This window comes from Eptatretus burgeri, chromosome 5, assembly GCF_056783735.1.
Source record: "Eptatretus burgeri isolate ZD-2024b chromosome 5, Ebu_testis_v1, whole genome shotgun sequence".
Classification (NCBI taxonomy): Eukaryota; Metazoa; Chordata; class Myxini; order Myxiniformes; family Myxinidae; genus Eptatretus; species Eptatretus burgeri.
The window spans coordinates 106,739,331-106,759,976 of record NC_140965.1 but is presented as its reverse complement, the minus strand read 5'-3'; the positions used below and the strand labels follow the sequence as shown (position 1 = coordinate 106,759,976).

The window sequence follows — 20,646 nt, the reverse complement described above, 5'->3', positions numbered from 1 at the left end:
ACTTGACTGCCAAAACTCTCTGCCATTCTCTGCTGTGCGCTCGGCGTTTTATAGGCCGGCAGGAGAACCCATATGCAAATTTCCGGATCAGGATGAGCTCGGGGCGGAGCCATGCTCGCCCATTGGACGGAGGAAAAGTGGGCGTGAACCTCCCCTGATCCTAGAATTTGCATATTTCGATTTCACACGGACGTGCCTGGAGGCGGGGCCAAGCTGCTCCACGCTTGCTGATTGGATGGATCAGAAGTGGGCGTGTTGCATTCTTGATCCGAATTTTCCCTCGGAAAGGCTGCTATTTGCACTTGCAGCTTGGTGTGTATCGCTTGAACGAGCCCAAGACAGCCCGATGCTCAGTGTTCACAGGTGATGTGGGAATGGCCGTAGAAGGAGAGAGGTGAGGGTGGTGGAGGGTTTATCGGTGGTGGTTTGATGGTTATGGTAGTTGATTCAAAATAAAGATAGAACAGAAAAACGCCTAACTCAAAGCGTCGCAGCCCAAATGAATCACATAAATTCCCTCTAAACAACGGGTTTGGGGCTAACTACACATGTACTTCGAGTTATCTCACCTACGGGACCTGAATGGTGGTTTGCGAATTTCCACAGCCGTAACAACATATATATATATATATATATATATATATATATATATATATATATATATATATATATATATATATATATATATATATATATATATAGATATATATATATATATATATATATTGTTGCGGATTCGCGCCCGCCGGCGTGCGAACGGCCACGTAACTCGAATCGCGGCACGTCACCCACCGGACGGACAATCCAGTCGTGACCCTCTCGGACTAACGCCGGGAACTAGTCACGGGTGGACCTTTCGGTCTCACCACGATCGTGCCAATCGGCCCCCGCGTGGGATAGGGTTGCTCGCCTAATTCGACCTACCTAAGTACCCATACGGAGGGTAGACCGGGCGATCGCACCTCGCCGCAGGTCGACTTCGGACACGGGCCACTTTAAGCGACCCGTTCCGTACTATCGGGATAACCGAGCGGTGTTATTCGTCGGCCTTGACGGTTCGATTAATTATCGTGCGTTTTAGCCCACGACCAACCCTTTACGTGAAGCAAGATGGAGATTCAATGAAAGAAAAGACGAAGCGAAGCGGGAAAACAGTTCAACATAACTCACATTTATTTCGCGCTGAACGGAAAGCACACATATACAATTACACCAAAAGCACATGTAAAAGGAAAACACAATATTACACAAAAAGCAAATATAAAAGAGAAACACAATGCAGAGCTATCCGACTACCGAGCACACGGCAACACTTATACAATTTTACTTCACAGACGGCGCCGACAACACATATTCCCAAAGCAAAAGAAAAGAGAACCACCCTCCAGGATGAGGGGGGTAGGCGGGCCTGGGGCCGAGACCGTGTCGGGCCTACCCGTCTGATGATGAGACGCAGAGCGGCGGTGGCGCCTCAACTCCGCGGGCCTCGCGGACAGTGTCTGGTAGGGGGTGGGAAAGGGGCCCCCTTGTCGCACTATCTCAGCGCGGGGGGGAAACAGGAGGGGGTTGTTGATGCTCGGGGGGGAGGAGGATATCACCCTGTCTCGGGTCCTGCGACGAGCGTCTCCACCTCGACCTTGGTCGCGCCGCCGGCCTCTCCCTCTGCAGCTCCCGGCACCGACGCGAGCACCCCTTCGTCCGCCTTCGCCGCCGCCACCTCTCCACAGCTCTGTCTAATCGCCCTCTCCGTCTCCTCTCTTGGCTCGTCCCAACTCTTCACTCTTGACTTCTCCCCTCCGAACTTCCAACTGCTAACTGAACTGCCTTGACTGACGAACGCAGCCATTTATATCAGCCCCGTGGCTTCGCTCCTTCACCTTTGACCCTCTGCCTCCGACCCTTCACCTCTCTAACTGGCTCCCCATTGGACCGAGGAAAAGTGGGCGTGAATGCTTTTTGATCCATGAATTTGCATATAGCGTCCTCACTCCAACGCCCTGGAGGCGGGGCCAAATCGCCCCAGCTCGCCGATAGGACGGAACAGAAGTGGGCGTGAGTCGTTTTTGATCCGTTTTTCTTCGGAAAGTCTGTGATGTCTCTGAACACGCTGCTCGGTGCGCGCCCCGCACGAGTCCAGCATCGGCGCCCACAAGTGGCGTGGGAATGACGGTGATGCGCTGGTGGCGAGTTGTGACGGTAAAGGTCGTGGCTGTTGTTGTGAAGCGGCGTTGTGGTTGGTGGTTGTTGTTGTGAAGCGGCGTTGTGGTTGGTGGTTGTTGTTGTGAAGCGGCGTTGTGGTTGGTGGTTGTTGTTGTGAAGCGGCGTTGTGGTTGGTGGTTGTTGTTGTGAAGCGGCGTTGTGGTTGGTGGTGGTAGTAATGGCGGCTGGTCCAAAATAAAGATAGTAAAAGAAAAACGGCTATCCTGAAGAGTCGCAGCCCGACTGAATGACATTTATTCCCTCGAAACAACGGGTTTGGGCCTAACTACACATATACTTACAGAGATATCTCACCTAAGGGACCTGAATGGTGGTTTGCGAATTTAGTCAACCACAACAATATATATGGAAGTCTGGTGTTGGCGCAGTGGTTAGGGCAGCGGCTTGGGATCCAAAAGGTCCTGAGTTCAAGCCCCGTTGAGCCACTGAATTAATACACCAGGGGTTGACTCAGCCTGTCATCCTTCTGAGGTCGGCGAAATCAGTACCAATATACTGGGCCGGTGTATACCCCGGTTAAAATAGGTGTACCATATCCCTGTGTCGTAAGAGACGACCAGGGTTGCGTCAGGAAGGGCATCCGGCGTAAATCATGTGCCAAATCACGATGCGGATCATATGGATGATCCGCTGTGGCGACCCCGAACGGGAGCAGCCGAAAGAAGAAGAAGATCTATATGTATGGAAAGATATATGTTGTTGTTCGTCTTTCGGCTGCTCCCGTTAGGGGTCGCCACAGCGGATCATCCGTTATGATCCGCAGACTGATTTGGCATAGGTTTTACGCCGGATGCCCTTCCTGACGCAACCCTGGTCGCCTCTGACGACACAGGGATAAGGATTGGGTTTCGCCATGATTCCGGGCTGCCCTACACCCTCTCATAGCGCGGCCCAGTGCAGAGCTCCCGTCTTAAAGCGATCCTCCAACCCAAACCTCCGAGTAGCCGGATTACAGGTGCACGCCACTACGCCCGGTATATATATATATATATATATATATATATATATATATATATATATATATATATATATATATATATATATATACATATATATATACATATATACATATATATATACATACATATATACATATATATATACATACATATATACATATATATATATATATATATATATATATATATATATATATATATATATATATATATATATATATATATATATATATATATATATATATATATATCTTTCTTCAGCATTGGAATACCAAGTCTGGAGATGAGCCTGTGGGTGCTGAAACCATGAACCAACCACCCTCAGTCCACGACTTCTTGCATAGTCAAGGTACTTCGTGCTATTCTGGTTCACAGTTCCAGACCCATGGCAACCAATACACATCTCATAAACATCCCTATCAGTGCCAGTCAATGCAATCAAATCCCCCAAGACTCGAAGAATATCTCACCTGGGGCACTGATCAACCACACTCTCATGTGGCATTGAATGCGTCCTTCATGGTGAGATCACTCACCTCAGTCGGCGCTTTCACAGAAACCAGGGAAATGACACGCAAGGAGTGACGAATCCTTCATCTCATAACACGCTCGTTGACCAGTGTTACTTCAATTATCATTGGAGTCAGCTTATTGGACACAGCTACAGCAACTCGTTGGCCATGGTAACCATCAGAGTGACCAGACCAATTGTAGGTGTTACCATCTGCCATGATCTCACCTTTATTCGTTGTCCGAACCTCAGAGAGTGCTGCAATACCGTTGTTGAAATGCTTGAGCTCAGATGGTAACTGAGACAAGTGATCATCCTCTCTTTGGGATAGGATATTCCAGGCACCCACCCTAAGGGACCGCCTCGGGTTAACCCAAGGAGACCGCCGTCTGGCGAACGACACCTCAGCACCACCCTGACACACACTACCGCAATCTCACTTCGATCCTTTCGACCTTTAGAGCCTTTAGACCCTCTAGATCCGTTAGCACACCATGCAAACATCTGTGGAGTGTTCTTGCAATATAGAGTATACTTTTTTCAGCAATTAATGCACAAACTCCACTCACTCAGAGGGTGGGTACTCTGCTAGTTTGAACATAATTTGCAAATTGGGTCACTGAATTGATTCACCATTCAAATCGGAGAAGCATGTTTTTTTAATGTCAAAATATTAAAAGGGCTAACAGTCAAGGTCACATAAAATCATCAATTTTCTTCCTATTAACTAGAAATTTGAACAGGTTCTGCATATTTGGACACATAATTGGTTGATCAAAATCAGAATGATCGATTTAGCCTTTTTGTCATGTCAACAGTTTCCATGACAATAATTTCACCCCATTTTAATGAAATGGGACTTTTTGTGAATTTATTATTGCTATACCTCAATAATTTTTCAATGTGTCAAATTGAAACTTCCACAGCTTCTTAGTATGTACATGTAGAAATGAGGGAAAATTTTGTCAACACTAGTCAAAGGTCAAGGTCAATGCCATTCAAAACGTGCAAAACATCTATTCAGCTGCAATGAAAAAAATGTATCAACCAAGTTTGTTATGCATAATCAATCATGTAAAACACTTGATCGGTCAAATTTTCGAAATTTCAAAATTTCTGTTTCCATGTCAACTATTGTTTACTGCACTGGGATCTCGCAAGTATCATGCACGACATTGTTATTTCTTTGTTGGTTTTTGTGTTTGTTTGACATTTATACACTCCTAAACCCCTGGACCGAATGAGTGGAAACTGGTGGTTGTACTTCTGGGGTGCCAGGGAATTTTAGATGTCAAAAAAATAGCTGATGGGTGTTGGGTTGAGGGTAGGATTCAAATGATCTCAATTTAAACGTGTATCAGATAGTGCCACCTGGTGGGAGTGTTGTCATTGAGCATGGCCAGCTGGACATATGACAATTTATTTGTCCTCCGTTCATATCTCAAGCAGGCCTGACCATCCATAGTCTGTATCTGTTAATTTTCTGAGTAATTCCTGAAAATCTCAAACAGCGCTCAATTGTGGGAGTAGGGCCATATAACCACACTCATTTGTGACCATCTACAAATTTCGTATGCATCTGCAGTGTATGTGTTTGCATTCCATGATGCCAAATTCACAAACAATTCTGTTCCTGCCATATATGTGACCCGAACCATCACTTTTTGCAATTGGTTTTAGCAAATTACCCCATCTTGAGTGGATAAATTAAAAGTTTAATGGTTGGGGTTTAAGGGCATAAAAAAATTGAGGCGCTAAAATTTTATGGCCCCAAGGATTTTGTGGAGCAAGGGGGGTGGAGCGGGAAATCAATTCTCTCTGTGTGGCAAAGCGCTGCTTACACGTCATAAGAAAGTACACCAATTTTCCACCTGAAAAACAGAAATCATATATGTAGGGGAATTAATCTGTCCATAAGGAGGGGGCTCTGTTTGTATTATAAACTACTTCAAAGCCCGTGGTAAAAATACCATGATAGAAAAAGGAAAAAAAAAAAAAAAAGAAAAAAAAAAAAGAAGAAGGAAGCTCATGAAGCTTCCTTTATCATACATGAAGCTGCCAATAATTTTTATATTATGCTCGTTGAAAAAGCTCATAAAAATAAACTCACTTTTCTAAACAGCAAAGCCATTGCATCACATCCTCGGTTCAAATTGGTACCTTGGTTCATTTTTCACAAGGAAAGTACCAATCCTGGGTTCAAATTGGTACCTTGGTTCATTTTTCACAAGTAAAGTACCAATCCTGGGTTCAAATTGGTACCTTGGTTCATTTTTCACAAGGAAAGTACCGATCCTCAGTTCAAATGGGTGCCAGGGTTCATTTTATATCATGAATGCACCGATCCTGGGTTCAAATTGGTACCTTGGTTCGTTTTACACAATGAAAGTACGATCCTGGAACAAGAATGCTCCAGGAACTTTAATCAACACTTGCAGAGGTTTAAATCACCTTTTCTTTAATTTAAAATACTACAACTGTGGCGGTAAAAAACTGTGCCCTTTCAAGATGCATGCACACATCCCGCCAGCCCGGGGAAGAGTTGCTCTCGTCCGCTGCAGCGGAGATGACGCAACACATGGGCAGAGCATAAATATGCTTGAAGCAAAGCATGTGCAGAGCATAAACATGCATGATGCAAAACATGAATATGCATTACTGATTTGATCCTGGGTTCAAATTTATACCTTGGTTCATATCAGTGTTGTAGTCGAGTCCACCTCGTCCAAGTCCGAGTCTTGCAGTCCCCGAGTCCGAGTTCTTCGCACTTCTATTCCGAGTCGGAGTCCTGTGCTGAAAGTGGATTGTAAAGTGGCAAGGAAATAGTGAAACACAGTGTATATAACTTGTCACTTGCTTCAAAATTTTATTCCGTATTTGGCCCACTTGCTGTACTTAGCCGTGCTCGCAAAGCAGAAAGCGGGGTGAAGCGATCGGTGTCGTAAAATTTTTAAAGAGAAAATAGGCAGAAACAGACAGCTGCTGTCTTTCTGTCCATCCATCTTTGAGCAGGATAGTTCAATAAGTTAAGGACAGATTCGAACAAAACTTGGTGAACAGGTTGGGCATGTGACAAGGAAAAATTGAATCGATTTCAGTGAAGATCTGGATATCAGAATTTTTTTTAATTTCCAAATCATTCCTTCCCATGAAAGATAGGGCCATAAACGATACATGTTTCAAAACGTTGTGGACGGATTACGACCAAACTCGGTGGATGAAATGTGTTATATAATATTTTTGGCTACATCTCTCAATAGTGAAGAATCCCTGAAAAAAGTCTCATCCGGATCTTCACTAAAATCTCATCAATTTGTCCTTGTCACACACCCAACCTGTCCACCAAGTTTCGTTCAAATCTGTACAAAACGTTTTGACATATCCTGCTCACAGACAGACAGACAGAGAAGCAGATAAGGGTGAAAACACAACCTCCATCCACCTTTACAGGCAGAAGTGAAAACGATGTAACAAATGTTAACCCCCATCTGAAATCCTGGCTCGTGGATGTGAGGAATCCATGTTTAAATTTTATTCAACAAACGTGTTTGTCTATTGCCTACTAACCTCCATTGAGAACATGTACAAGCCACAGTGATGTCTGCTAATGTCTTTACCTGGCACATTATTCATAGAAAAGCACCACCCTGAGCCTCAGATAAATACATGGAAATACAAGGAAATCAGACTGGTGGAGGCCATTCAGCCCATCATGTCTGCACGAACACCATACTAATTTATTAACACAAGATCCAAAGAAGAAAATACAAATTTATTTATTATTATTATTATTTATCCATGTATTTAAAGTTTCTATTTTTTTTTGTAAATTTTTTTTCTTCCCCTCATGGGCTTGGTTAAAACACACATCAACCACACAACACCCCTTGATGAGACCCCCACCAACAGCACTCCGTACACTTGCACACAATCACCCATCAATGCTCAAACTACCAAGAAGTCCTGTCAACATCGCCATACCCCTCTATCTCCATAACTTCCAGATACCTATCTAATTGAAATTTAAACTTATCTACTTTTTCTGCTGCCACGACCTTTCCAGAGAGGCAATTCCATGCATTAACTACTCTCTGAATGAAAGTCCACTGCCTTGCTACCGTCTTAACTCTCCTCTTCTTCACTCTCAGGCTATGGCCCCTAATCCGATCACTGTCTACTCTGTTGAATAATTCATCTGCACTTATTTACCTATACCTTTCATTATCTTAAACATCTCTATCATATCTCCTCATAACCGCTTCCTTTACTCGTGAATAAAGCTCTGTCTCCTTCAACCGCTCCTCATAGCTGAGTTGAGCGAGACCTGGAATCAAGCAAATAGCCCTGCTCTGAACCCTCTCTATGGCATGTCTGTCCTTCCTGAATTGTGGTGACAAAAACTGCACACAATATTCTAAATGTAGCCTCACTAATTTCCTGTACAATGATAATACCACCTCTTTTGATTTATCAATGACGCCCCTCCTTATACAGCCTAAAACCCGATTTACTTTAGCTAAAGCTACCGTGCACTGTGCTGCCTGCTTACCTCCAATATTTATTACCCCCCCCCCCCAGATCCTTCTCCTGTGTGACACACTCCAAAATTACCCCTTGCATCCTGTAATCTCTATTTCCATTATTCTTTCACATCCCTAACACCTTACACTTGCTCAGGTTAAATTCTATCTGCCAATCTTTTGCCCAATCTACACAAGTATCAATACTTTCCTGAATCTGATCACCACCCCCTCTGATATCCACCTTATCTCCAAGCTCTGTGTCATCTTCAAATTTGGAAAGCTTACTCTTCACCCTACTATCCAAATCGTTGATGTAAATAATGAATAGTAATGGTCCGATTACTGATCCCTGAGGTACCCCACGACTTACATCCTCCTACTCACAGCCACTCTTTGCTTCCTACCACGAAGCCAGTTTGCAATCCAATTAGCTATTGACCAGCCACTACACAAGCCCTCACTTTGGCTAACAACATCCGATGTGGTACCTCATCAAATGCCTTCTTAAAGTGTAGATATACGCTGTCCACTGCCTTTCCCTCATCCACCCAATTAAACACTGCTTCATAGAACTCTAAAAGACTTGTTAAACAGGAACTACCTTTGGTAAACCCATGCTGACTACCTTTAATTAGTTTGTATTTGTTTAAATGGTTCCTCATCTGGTCCTTAATTAATGTCTCCAACACCTTCCCCACAACTGAAGTCAATCAAACAGGTCTATAGTTTCCCAATTCTTCTCTGGATCCTTTCTTAAAAAATGGTTAAAAACAAAAAACAAAATAAAAGGTACAGTATTTACAGTGAAGGTGTACAGGTGTTCAATATGTTGAGATGAAGATACCTTTGTTGCAATCCCGTTTCCAAGGTAACTGTAACCTGTTGACCTCTCGAAACTTCCTGAAAAGGTACATATTATGCAGAGGTTGAAGCATGGTGGCAACGGTATGACCTACAATATGATCGATGAGATGACTTTTCAGAAGGAAATAAAAGAAATAAAAAGTGCAGAAGTAGAAGAGAAATACTCAAAACCTGTACATTTGTAAATATATTTTAAAGAAGATTTTGCTTGATGTGCAACCACTGAGGATAGGAAGTGGTGCCAGGTTAAAATGTTAGTATAGTTTCTTAAGAACTTGAAAAGTTGTCATGATGTGCTCTGTTAAAACAAACACTTTAATAGACAAAACAAAAGAGTATTAAAAGTGTACTGCACATAGTTTGGAAAGGGTGGCAGGGTGGTCATGAGCAGACCCCCTGTACGAGGGCTGCTGAAACTTTGTGTAAGCTTGTAAAGTGTTCGGCTTCAGCGCATCAGCGGTGCATGGGGCTCGTAAAGGGCAGCCTTTCATGGTATCCCATTTCACACTGCGAGCCGTGTAATCACCAAGCCAAAGGTGTGTGCCAGTGGTCTCCAGGACATTCTTCGGTTTCTCCAATGCTCCCTCTCAAATCCAATCGAAGAGCAAGAAGTGATCCTACCTGCAGCGAGGGAATGACCAACGGCTCTCCGATCGTACTACTGACCCTTCATGAGACAATGTGTCTACAGCCAGCTTCCACAGTGAGGCCATGTGGTCCTCTCCAGACGGCCGGCTTCTCGGTTTTCGGATGGTTTGTGTTGATACTCGCCAGAACACATACATGGCCATTCGTCTCGAGTTTCTCAACCAGTGCGATGTCTGTGTGCGGCACTCGAGGAGTCTCTTCTAAGCGCCTGCATTGGAGATCACTCAGGATGACTCCCAGTGTGCAGTTGTATCTCGGAGAGCTGCATCAAGATGAGAACCAGCAACGAACTCTTATGCAATGACTCAATGAGTCATAGCAGAATAGGTCATCAATTCTATCTTGTAAGAAGGACAGAGGTTCATTCAATTTGGAAATCTCTATGTGCATATGTAAGGATGCTTTGGATTCGGTTTTTGAGCAGTAATGACCACCTTGAGGTACCCCTTGGCCCAACCACCAGTAAGCGAGATGTACTTGAGGGAAAGTGTGTTGATATAAAATTCCTGAATGGTCTATAGTGATTATATACTGGACCTGGATTGTCAATGACAAATTTGGCTTGTTCGTTGCATCATTACTTAGGCTCAGCCTGTGCAGCTACTGAAGTGCCCATGCACATTCTGGTAGGATTTTAGAATTAGGACAGGGTGCTAGAACACAATGGCCTGCTCAATGCGAAAGATAGTCAGATATTTAATGGGGTCCAAGTCAGATATCTTTGAAGTCCAACAACTAATGCTGGAAGACTGGACACTCAGTTTCTCATCCATCTGAGGGATGGCACACATTATGATGAAATACCCAAGCTGTGAAGCACCATTCTTACAAATGATAGGTCAGGAATCAAACACAGACTACACAGCTCAAAGGCAGGAGAACGACACATGGTGACAGAATGAAACTGCAGGATATCTGGATGAGTAGTCTGTGCTGATTGGCAATTCGCAGTTGATGGCTACACAATAACCTGGTGGAAGTGCATATGGATGTTTGCTTATGAACTCTACATTGTTGACAGAACCACCCTCCCCCCTTCTCCCTATCCCACCTACAACCTAGGGATATAAGAAGTTGCCAATATGCAATGCAGGGAGTCATGGTCCTTCACTGGTGATATAGTCCTCCAATTTCTCCAGCCACAATGGTGCATCCATTGTTGCCTGAGAGGTATTTCTGCAGCAGAGCTGTTTCATAACAACCTTCCTGCAGCACCGTCTGGAATGTATCTTGTATGAAAGTAAAGGAATACCGAGGGAAGGAACAAAATGTGCAGTTCACTTCAGAAATGAACAAAAACAAAAGTGTGTGTGCTTGATATTTCCACTTTAAGGTAATGCCAAAGTGTGATCGTTCATAGCACCAGAGCCTTTGTGAATGCTCATGTCAGTGCAAGGGAAAAGGGCCACTTGGGTGTTACAGAAGCTCCAAAGAAAGCTTGTGGGGTTGTGCGTCCAACTCAGATTTATCTTGATTCTTAAAGCGTTCTTCGTTTTCCCTGGCCACAAGTCTCGATGGTGCTCAATCTTGTGGCGGAACTTGTGAGAAGGATCATTGATTAATGAAAGGAAAAAATCCAACAGTGTGAAACAATGTGCTTGGTCTCTCGTGGCTCTCAGAAAGCTTTTTGACCCAGAATAACACTGGGGAGAGAGAGGTCGCCGAGGTTTTTGGAGGTATGGGAGAGTCGTGCGAATAGCTCATGGTTAGAAGAGCCAGCAGTGGTTCTCTTTAGGTGCATGCAAAATTCACATGAGACATCACAGTGACTCCAAATTCGATTATGAGCCTAATATACACACAGCTTGTGCTTTAAATCCTAATAAGACCCATTGCTTGTGTTACATCGACTTGAGAAGCAATAAAAAGATCACCCATGAGGTGGAATAAATATAGATGAAGAAATATAAAATAATAAAGGCATCACCTGGTTAACTCAAGACAATGACTTCAATACACAGAAAAAAATCTAAGGTTCATATCCAAAGTTCAGTTTCTATTTGCATATCTCCTTGGTTTTGCTTCAAATAATCCATGTCAAAATCAGCAAAGACACATTAAGGCTATGAGCTTGATGGAACTGCATATCAGTCCCCTTTTCACAGATACATTTTGGTGGAAATATTTAAAACCAATTTTCAGGTGGAGAGCACCCTCCCAAGAGGACGCAGTTGAACACTCAAGATGTTACTGTCGCTCCCTGAAGCTGAGACTTCGAAGATGACCGAAATGAAATTGTTTTTCACAAACCAGCAATAAGGAGTTGTCACTGGCTTTAATCCTGCTGAAAATAGTTTTCCAATACATTGAACGTCCAGGGATCCCAAATGAACCCAATTGTTTGGCGGATGGCAGCACAAAGGAGGTAAGCTGTACTGCATAAATAAATAAATAATTTATAACACAGATCACTGTAAAAATACAAATCCAGAAATACAAGGACCCCAGAGGTTTCCACCCACAAGGGTTCTACTAATCATGGGCCCTGAGGCCTTTATGAATATCTGCCATGCTACGCCCACTAATCCCAGTCTGAGGCCTCCAAGAATCTCTGCCTCAAAGACTTTCACGAATCCCAGTCTCAGCAACAAACAATTTCTCATTTTCCAGACACTGACAGACAGCTGCTGGGGAGATGTATTCCTCGCTGGAGCCTACGGAGATTTGACATCATCGCACGGCTGCCCCAGGCTCTGCCCAATTATTAAAGGGGGGAAAAATATAAAACAATCTCAACAGTAGGACCCCTTAACCTAGATTAAGGGAACCCCTTATCTACACATCAGACAGAATCCATTACCGTGAGGGCACAGCATTAATCTGAAAATTTACACCTTCCCCACAAACATAACACGATATTCAAATCTTTTTGCACTCATATTTTCCCAAGATTATCATATTGCATTGTTATTCTTTATCAGTATCATGCAGGGTAAAATAATGTAATATGGAAATTGGGGAATTTGCAACCCAGGAAAATCACGACAGGAAAAAAAAGATACTTTCAAGTCTATCGTTTAGCAATTTTACAATACTTTTTTTCGTGCACAATGTCGAGGCTCATTGAAGAGTATGGTAGCAGAGGCGAGAAGGCCATGCAATGGCAGCTGTTGCTGTTTTGTATGCAGCCTATGGCTGCTGGTTGCATCATTTTCTGGAAGCACACCAGTAGTTGGGTTTGGGGGGTTCTGAGGCCCCCCTAAAAATTTACATGTTAGTGAATGGGGAAAAAGGGGAAAACTTATTGACTGACATTAAAATCTTCCCAATTTCCCTTGTTTTACTTCCTTTAGACCCTACTTTCGAGACTTTTCTTCAACCCATGTCTCCCAAAATCTTTCTCCCTTTTTCAACAAAATCCCACATTTAACCACTCCCATTTTTCACGAAAAATCATCATATTTCTCACTATACTCAAACAGCAAACCAACAAATATTTGTTCGTTTTATTTTAGGGAATAACTTAATTTTCTGACAACACTCATCAGCATCGAGTATTCCTGAACTTGGTTCTTGGTTTAAGTATCTTTGTTGGGTTGAGATGAAATGACAAACATCTCTTCCTGCTCTTGTCTGAGCACCTCCTGAGCACATATCATTTTGTGATTGTCATAAATTATTTTTCCATTGATTTCTTGACAACCATCAAAGATTTCTGTCCATTCAAGGATGTTTATTTTCTTTACATTCTCCAACTTATTTGTACTTAATTTATTTGCTTATTTGTTTTATCTACTTTTGTTTTAGTTATTTCTTCAATAAAGGCTTATTTGATATTTCTCACATTCATTATGCTCCCCATTTAAATACCAAAGCTGTAATTTTCTCCACTCTTTGGTTTGGTTATTGCTTGGTTCTATCATGTTATATACCAGCAAACAAAGGCGGCAATAGCCCATTAAAACCCCACAACCCTTATTTTATTCTTATACTTTATTTTATGTCTTAACACTTATGTTTATACACACACACACACACACACACACACACACACACACACACACACACACACACACACACACACACACACACACACACACACACACACACACACACACACTGTTGCGGAAATTGCCCTTAGTAGGCTACTAAATATAGAATTAGCCCAGATCCCCCATTAAATGCATGTTTAGCTCGGCTGTTCGGTAAAATGGACGTTACATGTGTGTCGGGAGATGTAAGAGGCTGTTTCTTGTTTGTGCGGTGGTGGTGTACCGAGAGCTTCCTCTTCTTCCTTCCCCTCTCTGGACGATAGGCCCTGCCCAGTCGGCTGAGGTAGAGTGGCCAAAAAGAGGAAATGAAACTAAGGGGAGGAGTTTGTCGGCTTCGTAAAGGGGCGCGGCCCGAAAAGACAAGAGGGAAAGGACTGAGAGGACGGAGTTGAGCAGTCAGGCTTTGAGGAAAGCAGAAAGAAGAAAAGCCAGTGGTGATTCTGCAAAGGTGGAAAGAACTGAGAGGACGGAGTTAAGCAGTCGGGCTTCGAGGAAAGCAGAAAGAAGAAAAGCCAGTGGTGATTCTGCAAAGGTGGAAAAAACTGAGAGGACTGAGTTGAGCAGTCGGGCTTCGAGGAAAGCAGAAAGAAGAAAAGCCAGTGGTGATTCTGCAAAGGTGGAAAGAACTGAGAGGACAGAGTTGAGCAGTCGGGCTTCGAGGAAAGCAGAAAGAAGAAAAGCCAGTGGTGATTCTGCAGAAGGAAAGAACTGAGAGGACGGAGTTGAGCAGTCGGGCTTCGAGGTGGGAAGGCAAGAGAGAAACGACGGAGCCTCTGACTGTCCCTACTCACCTCACGGCTCGCCGACGTCTTGGAATCCCATGGACCCAGCCTGCCAGAGCCCGGCACCTCGATTTGGCCTCGTCTGGTGAACAGGCCAGGCCTGGACTTGTATGCTGGACCTTGTGAGAAACCAGCTGAAACCCATCGTCGATCTGACGGTCTTGTGCCATCGACCTTACGCGGGGTCAGAGCGCGCGGAGGCCGCATGTGGTACGACAAAGGAGGACGAGCTCCATTTTGCCACGTGGCGTGCTCGAACTTGGGGGGCTCGAATCCGTGGACATCCACTTGTTACGAGCAACATTCGTGCTTTTGACACTTTCCTCTCATCCATGAAACATCACCAAGTACTCTGTCTTGTCTGCATGCTGTCTATGGCTTGTCTGCATGTTGTTTAAAGTATATCTCGGTAGGCACCCTCTCGAAACCTGTAATCCGTAGTTCCCTAGGTAAGAACGGGTTCTACATTAATTCAAACATTGTCGTGAATATTTTGCTTGTGTTGGGTTCCACGAAGTTCCCCAATAAATCTGGCTGATTCGTATGAAGTTACCGCTTTGGATTAATTTGTGTCGTGTCGAGGAACGATCCGTTCGATTGGTATATAAAACCAAAATGGTTACGGATTGGCAGAAAACACCCGGCATCTGACAAAACCAGTCTGTAACCGGGGTCTATTTCCCCAACTGGTAAGGTCCAGGGGTAGGTTGGTATCGTGATTGAAGACGCGTGAGCCGAGGCCTGTGTTGAGCCAGCCGGCGGTATAAGCCCTGGAGACGGTGGTGGTGAGGGTGGTGCCAAATCTGTAACGTTTGGCTATCAAGACTAGGGTGCGAATCCCGCCACCGCTGAATCCTTAACAATATATATCCAGAAGGGAGGCTGTCAATTCCATTTTCTAAAATGTACCTCCAATCATCAAAAGCTCCCAATGCCTTCATATTTACCTCCTCTGTATATAAATGATGTTTATAACTTATTGTATTCATTATATCAACATTGTATACGTATCAATATATGTACAAGCATTAGACTTTGCTCTCAATCCCACAAACTCACTCATTATATTTCCACCCACCTCATCTTGAAACTTTCCAATAACCTTTCTATTCTTTGTAGAGAATAGTTTGTTATCTGATTTATAATTGCTTGCATCATAAATACCAACATCCTGAGACATATCCTCATAAATATCTTCCATATTGATTTTCAAAATAAAAATGTCTGTATCCAAATAAAGTAGATGAACCCTTTCAACATATTTCTTCTTTAAGTTGTTGTAGTAGTAGTCATACATTGACAACTTTGACAAGTCAATAATTGATGTTCCTTTATCGATAGGTTTATCCATTTCAAAACTTTCTTTGTTCAAATGAATAGCACAAAAGTTCTCTAAAAAAAAAAAACACCTCCACTCTTTGAAAACTTGGTTTATTAATTAATAAATTTGGATGCTTGTTTCCAAGATGTCGCAAGTCTTATGTTTTGTCTATTTCTCACATTTTCCATAGTCTTTCCAAATACAGCATTACTCATTGATTTATAAAAGTTGTTCTCAAAATCATGTGAAGCAAGTGTTCTCTTTTCAGTGTTAAAATCAATCTACTTATTTAAACAATGACTTTAAATTTCAAAATCCTATGAATTTTCTTCACTCTTAACCCAGCAGATAAATATTGTCTTAAATTCCTTTGAGGTAAAACATAATTCCCCTTATCATACAATGTAGTAAGTGATTTTTTATTTTGGTTTGCCTTTTGTAAGAAATCATTATTGATAACTGCTAAGCCATTCCTTCTTCAGACTTTCTTTATCAGGCGCATATGGAAGGTCTTTATGTTTCTGATGGAGTTCTTCAAGAAATTTAAAATCAATCTCCAAATAATGTCCTAACTTGGCTTTATCTAATTCTTTTTGAGAGGAGATAGTAATGTCCTGGAAAACCTTTTCATATTTTTTCTCCTAAAACCATCTGAGATTTCCATTAGGAATAGATTATGACATAGCTCATCCATACATATTGTGAGCATCATAATACATCATGTAAGAACTATCTTTTTTAACATTATGGGAAGGAAGATATTTGTTGTTTACTTTCACATATCTCTTTGAACAGACTTGTGATATTTCACCTCCATTAACTTTCTCTATCATCAAAATTTCTCTCTCATCCTCACTTCCGGTTCTGGGTTTGGAGCGTCGGCAGGTTCTCTCAGGGGTCTCTGCCGACTTTCTCAAAGTTAAGTCTCTGGTCGATTTTTGTCCTGCTTAACTGTTCATTTTCCCACCAACATGTTACTGTGTGTTCCCAATTCGGTTTGGTTTAAAAAAAATCATGCAATTTTGTGAGTTTTCGTCGATCTTGTCTTACCGGGTTCCTTGAGGCCTACCCATCCTTCCCCTCTAGCTGTACGATCGTTTTTATTTATATTCTCTCCCTATTACCTTCAATTCCTATTTTCCCCACTTTCCCAATGCCCTCCATCCCTCCCAACTAAACACTCTGTTTCCTGTCTAAATATAAAGGAAAAAAAGAGAACCTACCTTCCTCCCTGCATATCCACGAATTCATCTTCTTCTTCTTCCGGCACACCATCTTTCTTCTATTTGAGCTGACCCACTCTCTCCATTTCCTTCACAATTTCTTCCTACAACCTTCCATTCCCAAATCTTACCGAATCTTCAAAAATCCATCAAAAATGAATAATTTTCCTTGGATCCTTTCGATCGATACACCTCATTGAGCCACGTGTCTCTCTCCACCCCTCCTGATACTTTTCATTGACCCAGCAGCATAACTCTGCGTTTACAGTTCCAAATTCACCTTATACTTCCATTATTTTACTTCAACCTTCCCTTTTCTGAATGTTACACAATCCTTATTTAAAATAAATAAATAAATTCACTTCGAACGAAGCACCACCCATAGCCATGTGCTTTTCCCATAAACACACGATCTGTTTCCACCCGATGCGTTTACCGATCCAAATTTACGATTCACCTCACAATTTCTTCTACAACCTTTCCATTACCTAATTTGATGAAAACTCTCTCAAAAAAAATAATATGATAATAAACCGATCTCTTATAATCTTTCATCATTCTCTTTCACCATGTGTGGTTCTCTTGACTGCATCAAAATTCACTACTCTTCTTCTATTTCAACAGATTGCTCTCAATTCGACCTTTCCCTCATACCTTGCCTAAAAATTCAACACGTGCAGCGTTTCTTCTCTCCATTCTCTAAATTCACCTTTATGGCATCGCTCAAGAAATGTCCTCAATCGCATTTCTGACCTAAAAATTAAAAAAAAATCCAGTTTGCTATGAATGTTCACTTTCCATCCACCATTCTTTCGTTCCAACTTCAGTGTCAACTCACCCCTCTCACCCCTCTTCTCAAAGCAACCATCACACTCTTCTCCTTCCAAGTGTCCCGATCGCCTTTCTCAAAAACTCCCCCCTCAACTTTCTCCCTCAACTATCCCCACTCACCCTTCTCCCACCTTTCACCCCCCTCACTCACCCTTCTCAAAGTTGCCCCCCATCAATAAAGCTGCCTCCTTCCCCTGCCTCCTCATCACTCCACCTCTTCAAATCCTCAAGTGACTTCTGCCCCCTCTCCTGCACTCCTCTCCCCCAGCACCACAGAGCCTTTTCTACTTCTCTTCCCGCCCCCTCCCCAAGCTATTCTGCACTCCCCGACACTCTTTCAACAACACTCCTTCCCTCCCCCCTCTACCCCCTTGTCATACCCTCCCCCTCCCCTCACAACCCTTGCACAGAAAGCCTCCTCCCCTCCCTCTTCATTAACAGTGTGGACCTCAAATATTAGGGGCCTTCACTCAAACGTTACAGATATTTTCATACAAGTTGCCACTGACAAACCAGACATAATCTGCCGAACAGAAACTTTCCTCCCTCAAGACGTCTCTGACTCTCAAGTATCTCTCCCTGGTTACTCCCTCCTCTGGTATGACAGACCTCAGCCTCGTCCTGGTGGAGGAGTTGCTCTCTTCATCAAAGACTCGATTCCTCACCCCCCCATGCACTGCCCTCACTCCCCCACACCCACAGGAATACCTGTGGCTACGACTTCCTCTCCACTCTGACCTCATGTTTCTATGTGTACTGTACTGTCCACCAAACAATGATGACTCCATTTACACCTCCACTGTCCGAAAACATAGACCAACTTCTATTCTCTCATCCAAACTCTCTCTTCCTCATGTGAGGTGACTTCAATTGTCATCATGCCAGTTGGCGAGGTGAGGTTACGTCTCTCACCTGTTGTGGCACTTCAGTAAAAGACTTCTGCGACTCATTTGGACTGACTCAATCGGTCAACTCCCTGACGCGGATCTTTACCAACAGTACTCCATCTCTTCTGGATCTATTTTGACACATTTCCCTGAAAATATCTGCTGTTCTTCCTGCGCTCCAATTGGTTCTTCTGACCACGTCCTTGTCAAAATGGACATCTCTCTGGCTGTTATTAGAGATCCACCTCAGCGCCGTTGAGTCTGACATTTCACTCAGTCCGACTGGCAGGGTCTCCAAGCAGTCATCAAACTTCGAGACTGGTCTCCCATCACTACTTTCTCCAACATCAACTTATCCTGGGAAATCTTTCAAAGAAACTTGCTGTCCCTCATGCGCAGATTTATGCCCTCTCGTCTTCAGTTGTCCTACCCTTCTTCCTATCCATGGTTCCCAAAAGCTTGTGGCGAGGCAGTTGTCCTGAAACAACTTGTCATTGCCTCATGGAAAGCAAACCCAAACTGAGAGTAATCTCAGTTCCTTCCATAAAGCTCAGAACAAGTGTGTATCTACCCTCAGGAGAGCCAGAAAACAACATCTTTCTATCTCAGGTCTGAACTCCCAAACCTCTCTCCCTCCTCCAAAACCTGGTGGCGACTAATTAAATCTGTTTCTGGTGTATGTTCCCCCTCCATCCCCTCCCTTACCTCAAATGGCCGCACTGCTGATACCGCACATGAAAAGGCTGAATGCCTAAACAGGGTTTGCATCTAAATCCTGTGTTCAAAACCCATTGCTTTCTGTACCCACCTTACCCAGTCACACCCAACTGTCCCTGGACTCTGTGTCCTCTTCTTCTGACAAAGTGGAGAGCTTGCTGTCAAACCTCGACTCAGATTCTGCATCCGGTCCAGACAGCATTAGCCCACGTGTTGTAAAAACCAGCTCCTCTGCTCTTTCTCAACCTCTCTCTCTGTTCCATTCACCCTCTCATTTACTCAAGGTCATCTGCCATCTGCTTGGAAATCAGCAAACATTACAATGCTGCATAAAAAGTGTGCAAAAACAGATCCCAGCAACGACAGCACAATCAGTGTTCTCCCAATCATCAGCCAGGTTGTGGAATCCATCATCGCTTCAGACATTAAATCCTTCCTCTTTTCCAATGGCTTGATGTCAGTTCATCAATTTGGTTTCAGACCAGGTCACTCAACCTGGATATTCTGCTCCTGCTTTCCCAACAACGGATGAAGGTCCTCAATGCCGGACATTAAATCAGAGCCATATCCCAAGACATATCGTGTGCTTTTGATATGGTCTGGCACACTGCCCTGCTCAACAAACTTTCTTCCTATTGCATCCACGGCCATCTCCACTCATGGATTGCGGACTTCCACTCCTGTCACAGCCAACGTGTGGCCCTAAATGGAGTTCTTTCATCCCCTCTTCCTGTCCAGGCTGGAGTTCCTCAATGCATCGTTTGGGGCACTGATCTTATTTCTGGTTTTCATCAATGAACTCTTCGACTCTCTGGAAAATCCTCTATTTATTTGCTGATGACTCCACCCTCTGTCGTACCATCTGTCATCACTCAGACTGGCAAGCAGCAGCTTCTTCGCTCTCTACAGATCTGGGTAAAATCACAAACTGGTTCAACGCGTGGAAAATGTCTTTCAATCCTGACAAATCTCACACTCTCACAATGTCTCTCAAAGGACCATTGGAACCCCCCCCCCCTCCATCGGCTTTCTAAACAATCCTCTGGAAGAAGTCCTTTCATTCAAGCTTCTTGGTCTCACTATCTGCCATGATCTTTCCTGGGAAAGCCCCATTTTCAACCTGACCTCCAAAGCTAGTCAGCGACTGGGAATCCTCCATCGTGCAAAG

The 20,646-nt window shown here is 43.4% G+C and overlaps 1 long non-coding RNA gene and 1 pseudogene across 1 annotated transcript in view; both read right to left on the bottom strand.

Moving 5' to 3' along the window:
- Nucleotides 1-3,055: 3,055 nt before the first annotated feature.
- LOC147027118 (signal recognition particle RNA) lies at nucleotides 3,056-3,196 on the bottom strand (annotated as a pseudogene).
- A 1,067-nt stretch (nucleotides 3,197-4,263) lies between these two features.
- The window catches only part of LOC147027117 (uncharacterized), a 56,275-nt gene continuing 39,892 nt past the window's right edge, over nucleotides 4,264-20,646 (bottom strand). The window contains exons 2-3 of the long non-coding RNA XR_015058687.1: nucleotides 9,058-9,113; nucleotides 4,264-6,483 (exon numbers count right to left, since the gene is read on the bottom strand). This is a non-coding gene — a long non-coding RNA (uncharacterized LOC147027117). The remainder of the gene's footprint in view (nucleotides 6,484-9,057; nucleotides 9,114-20,646) is intronic.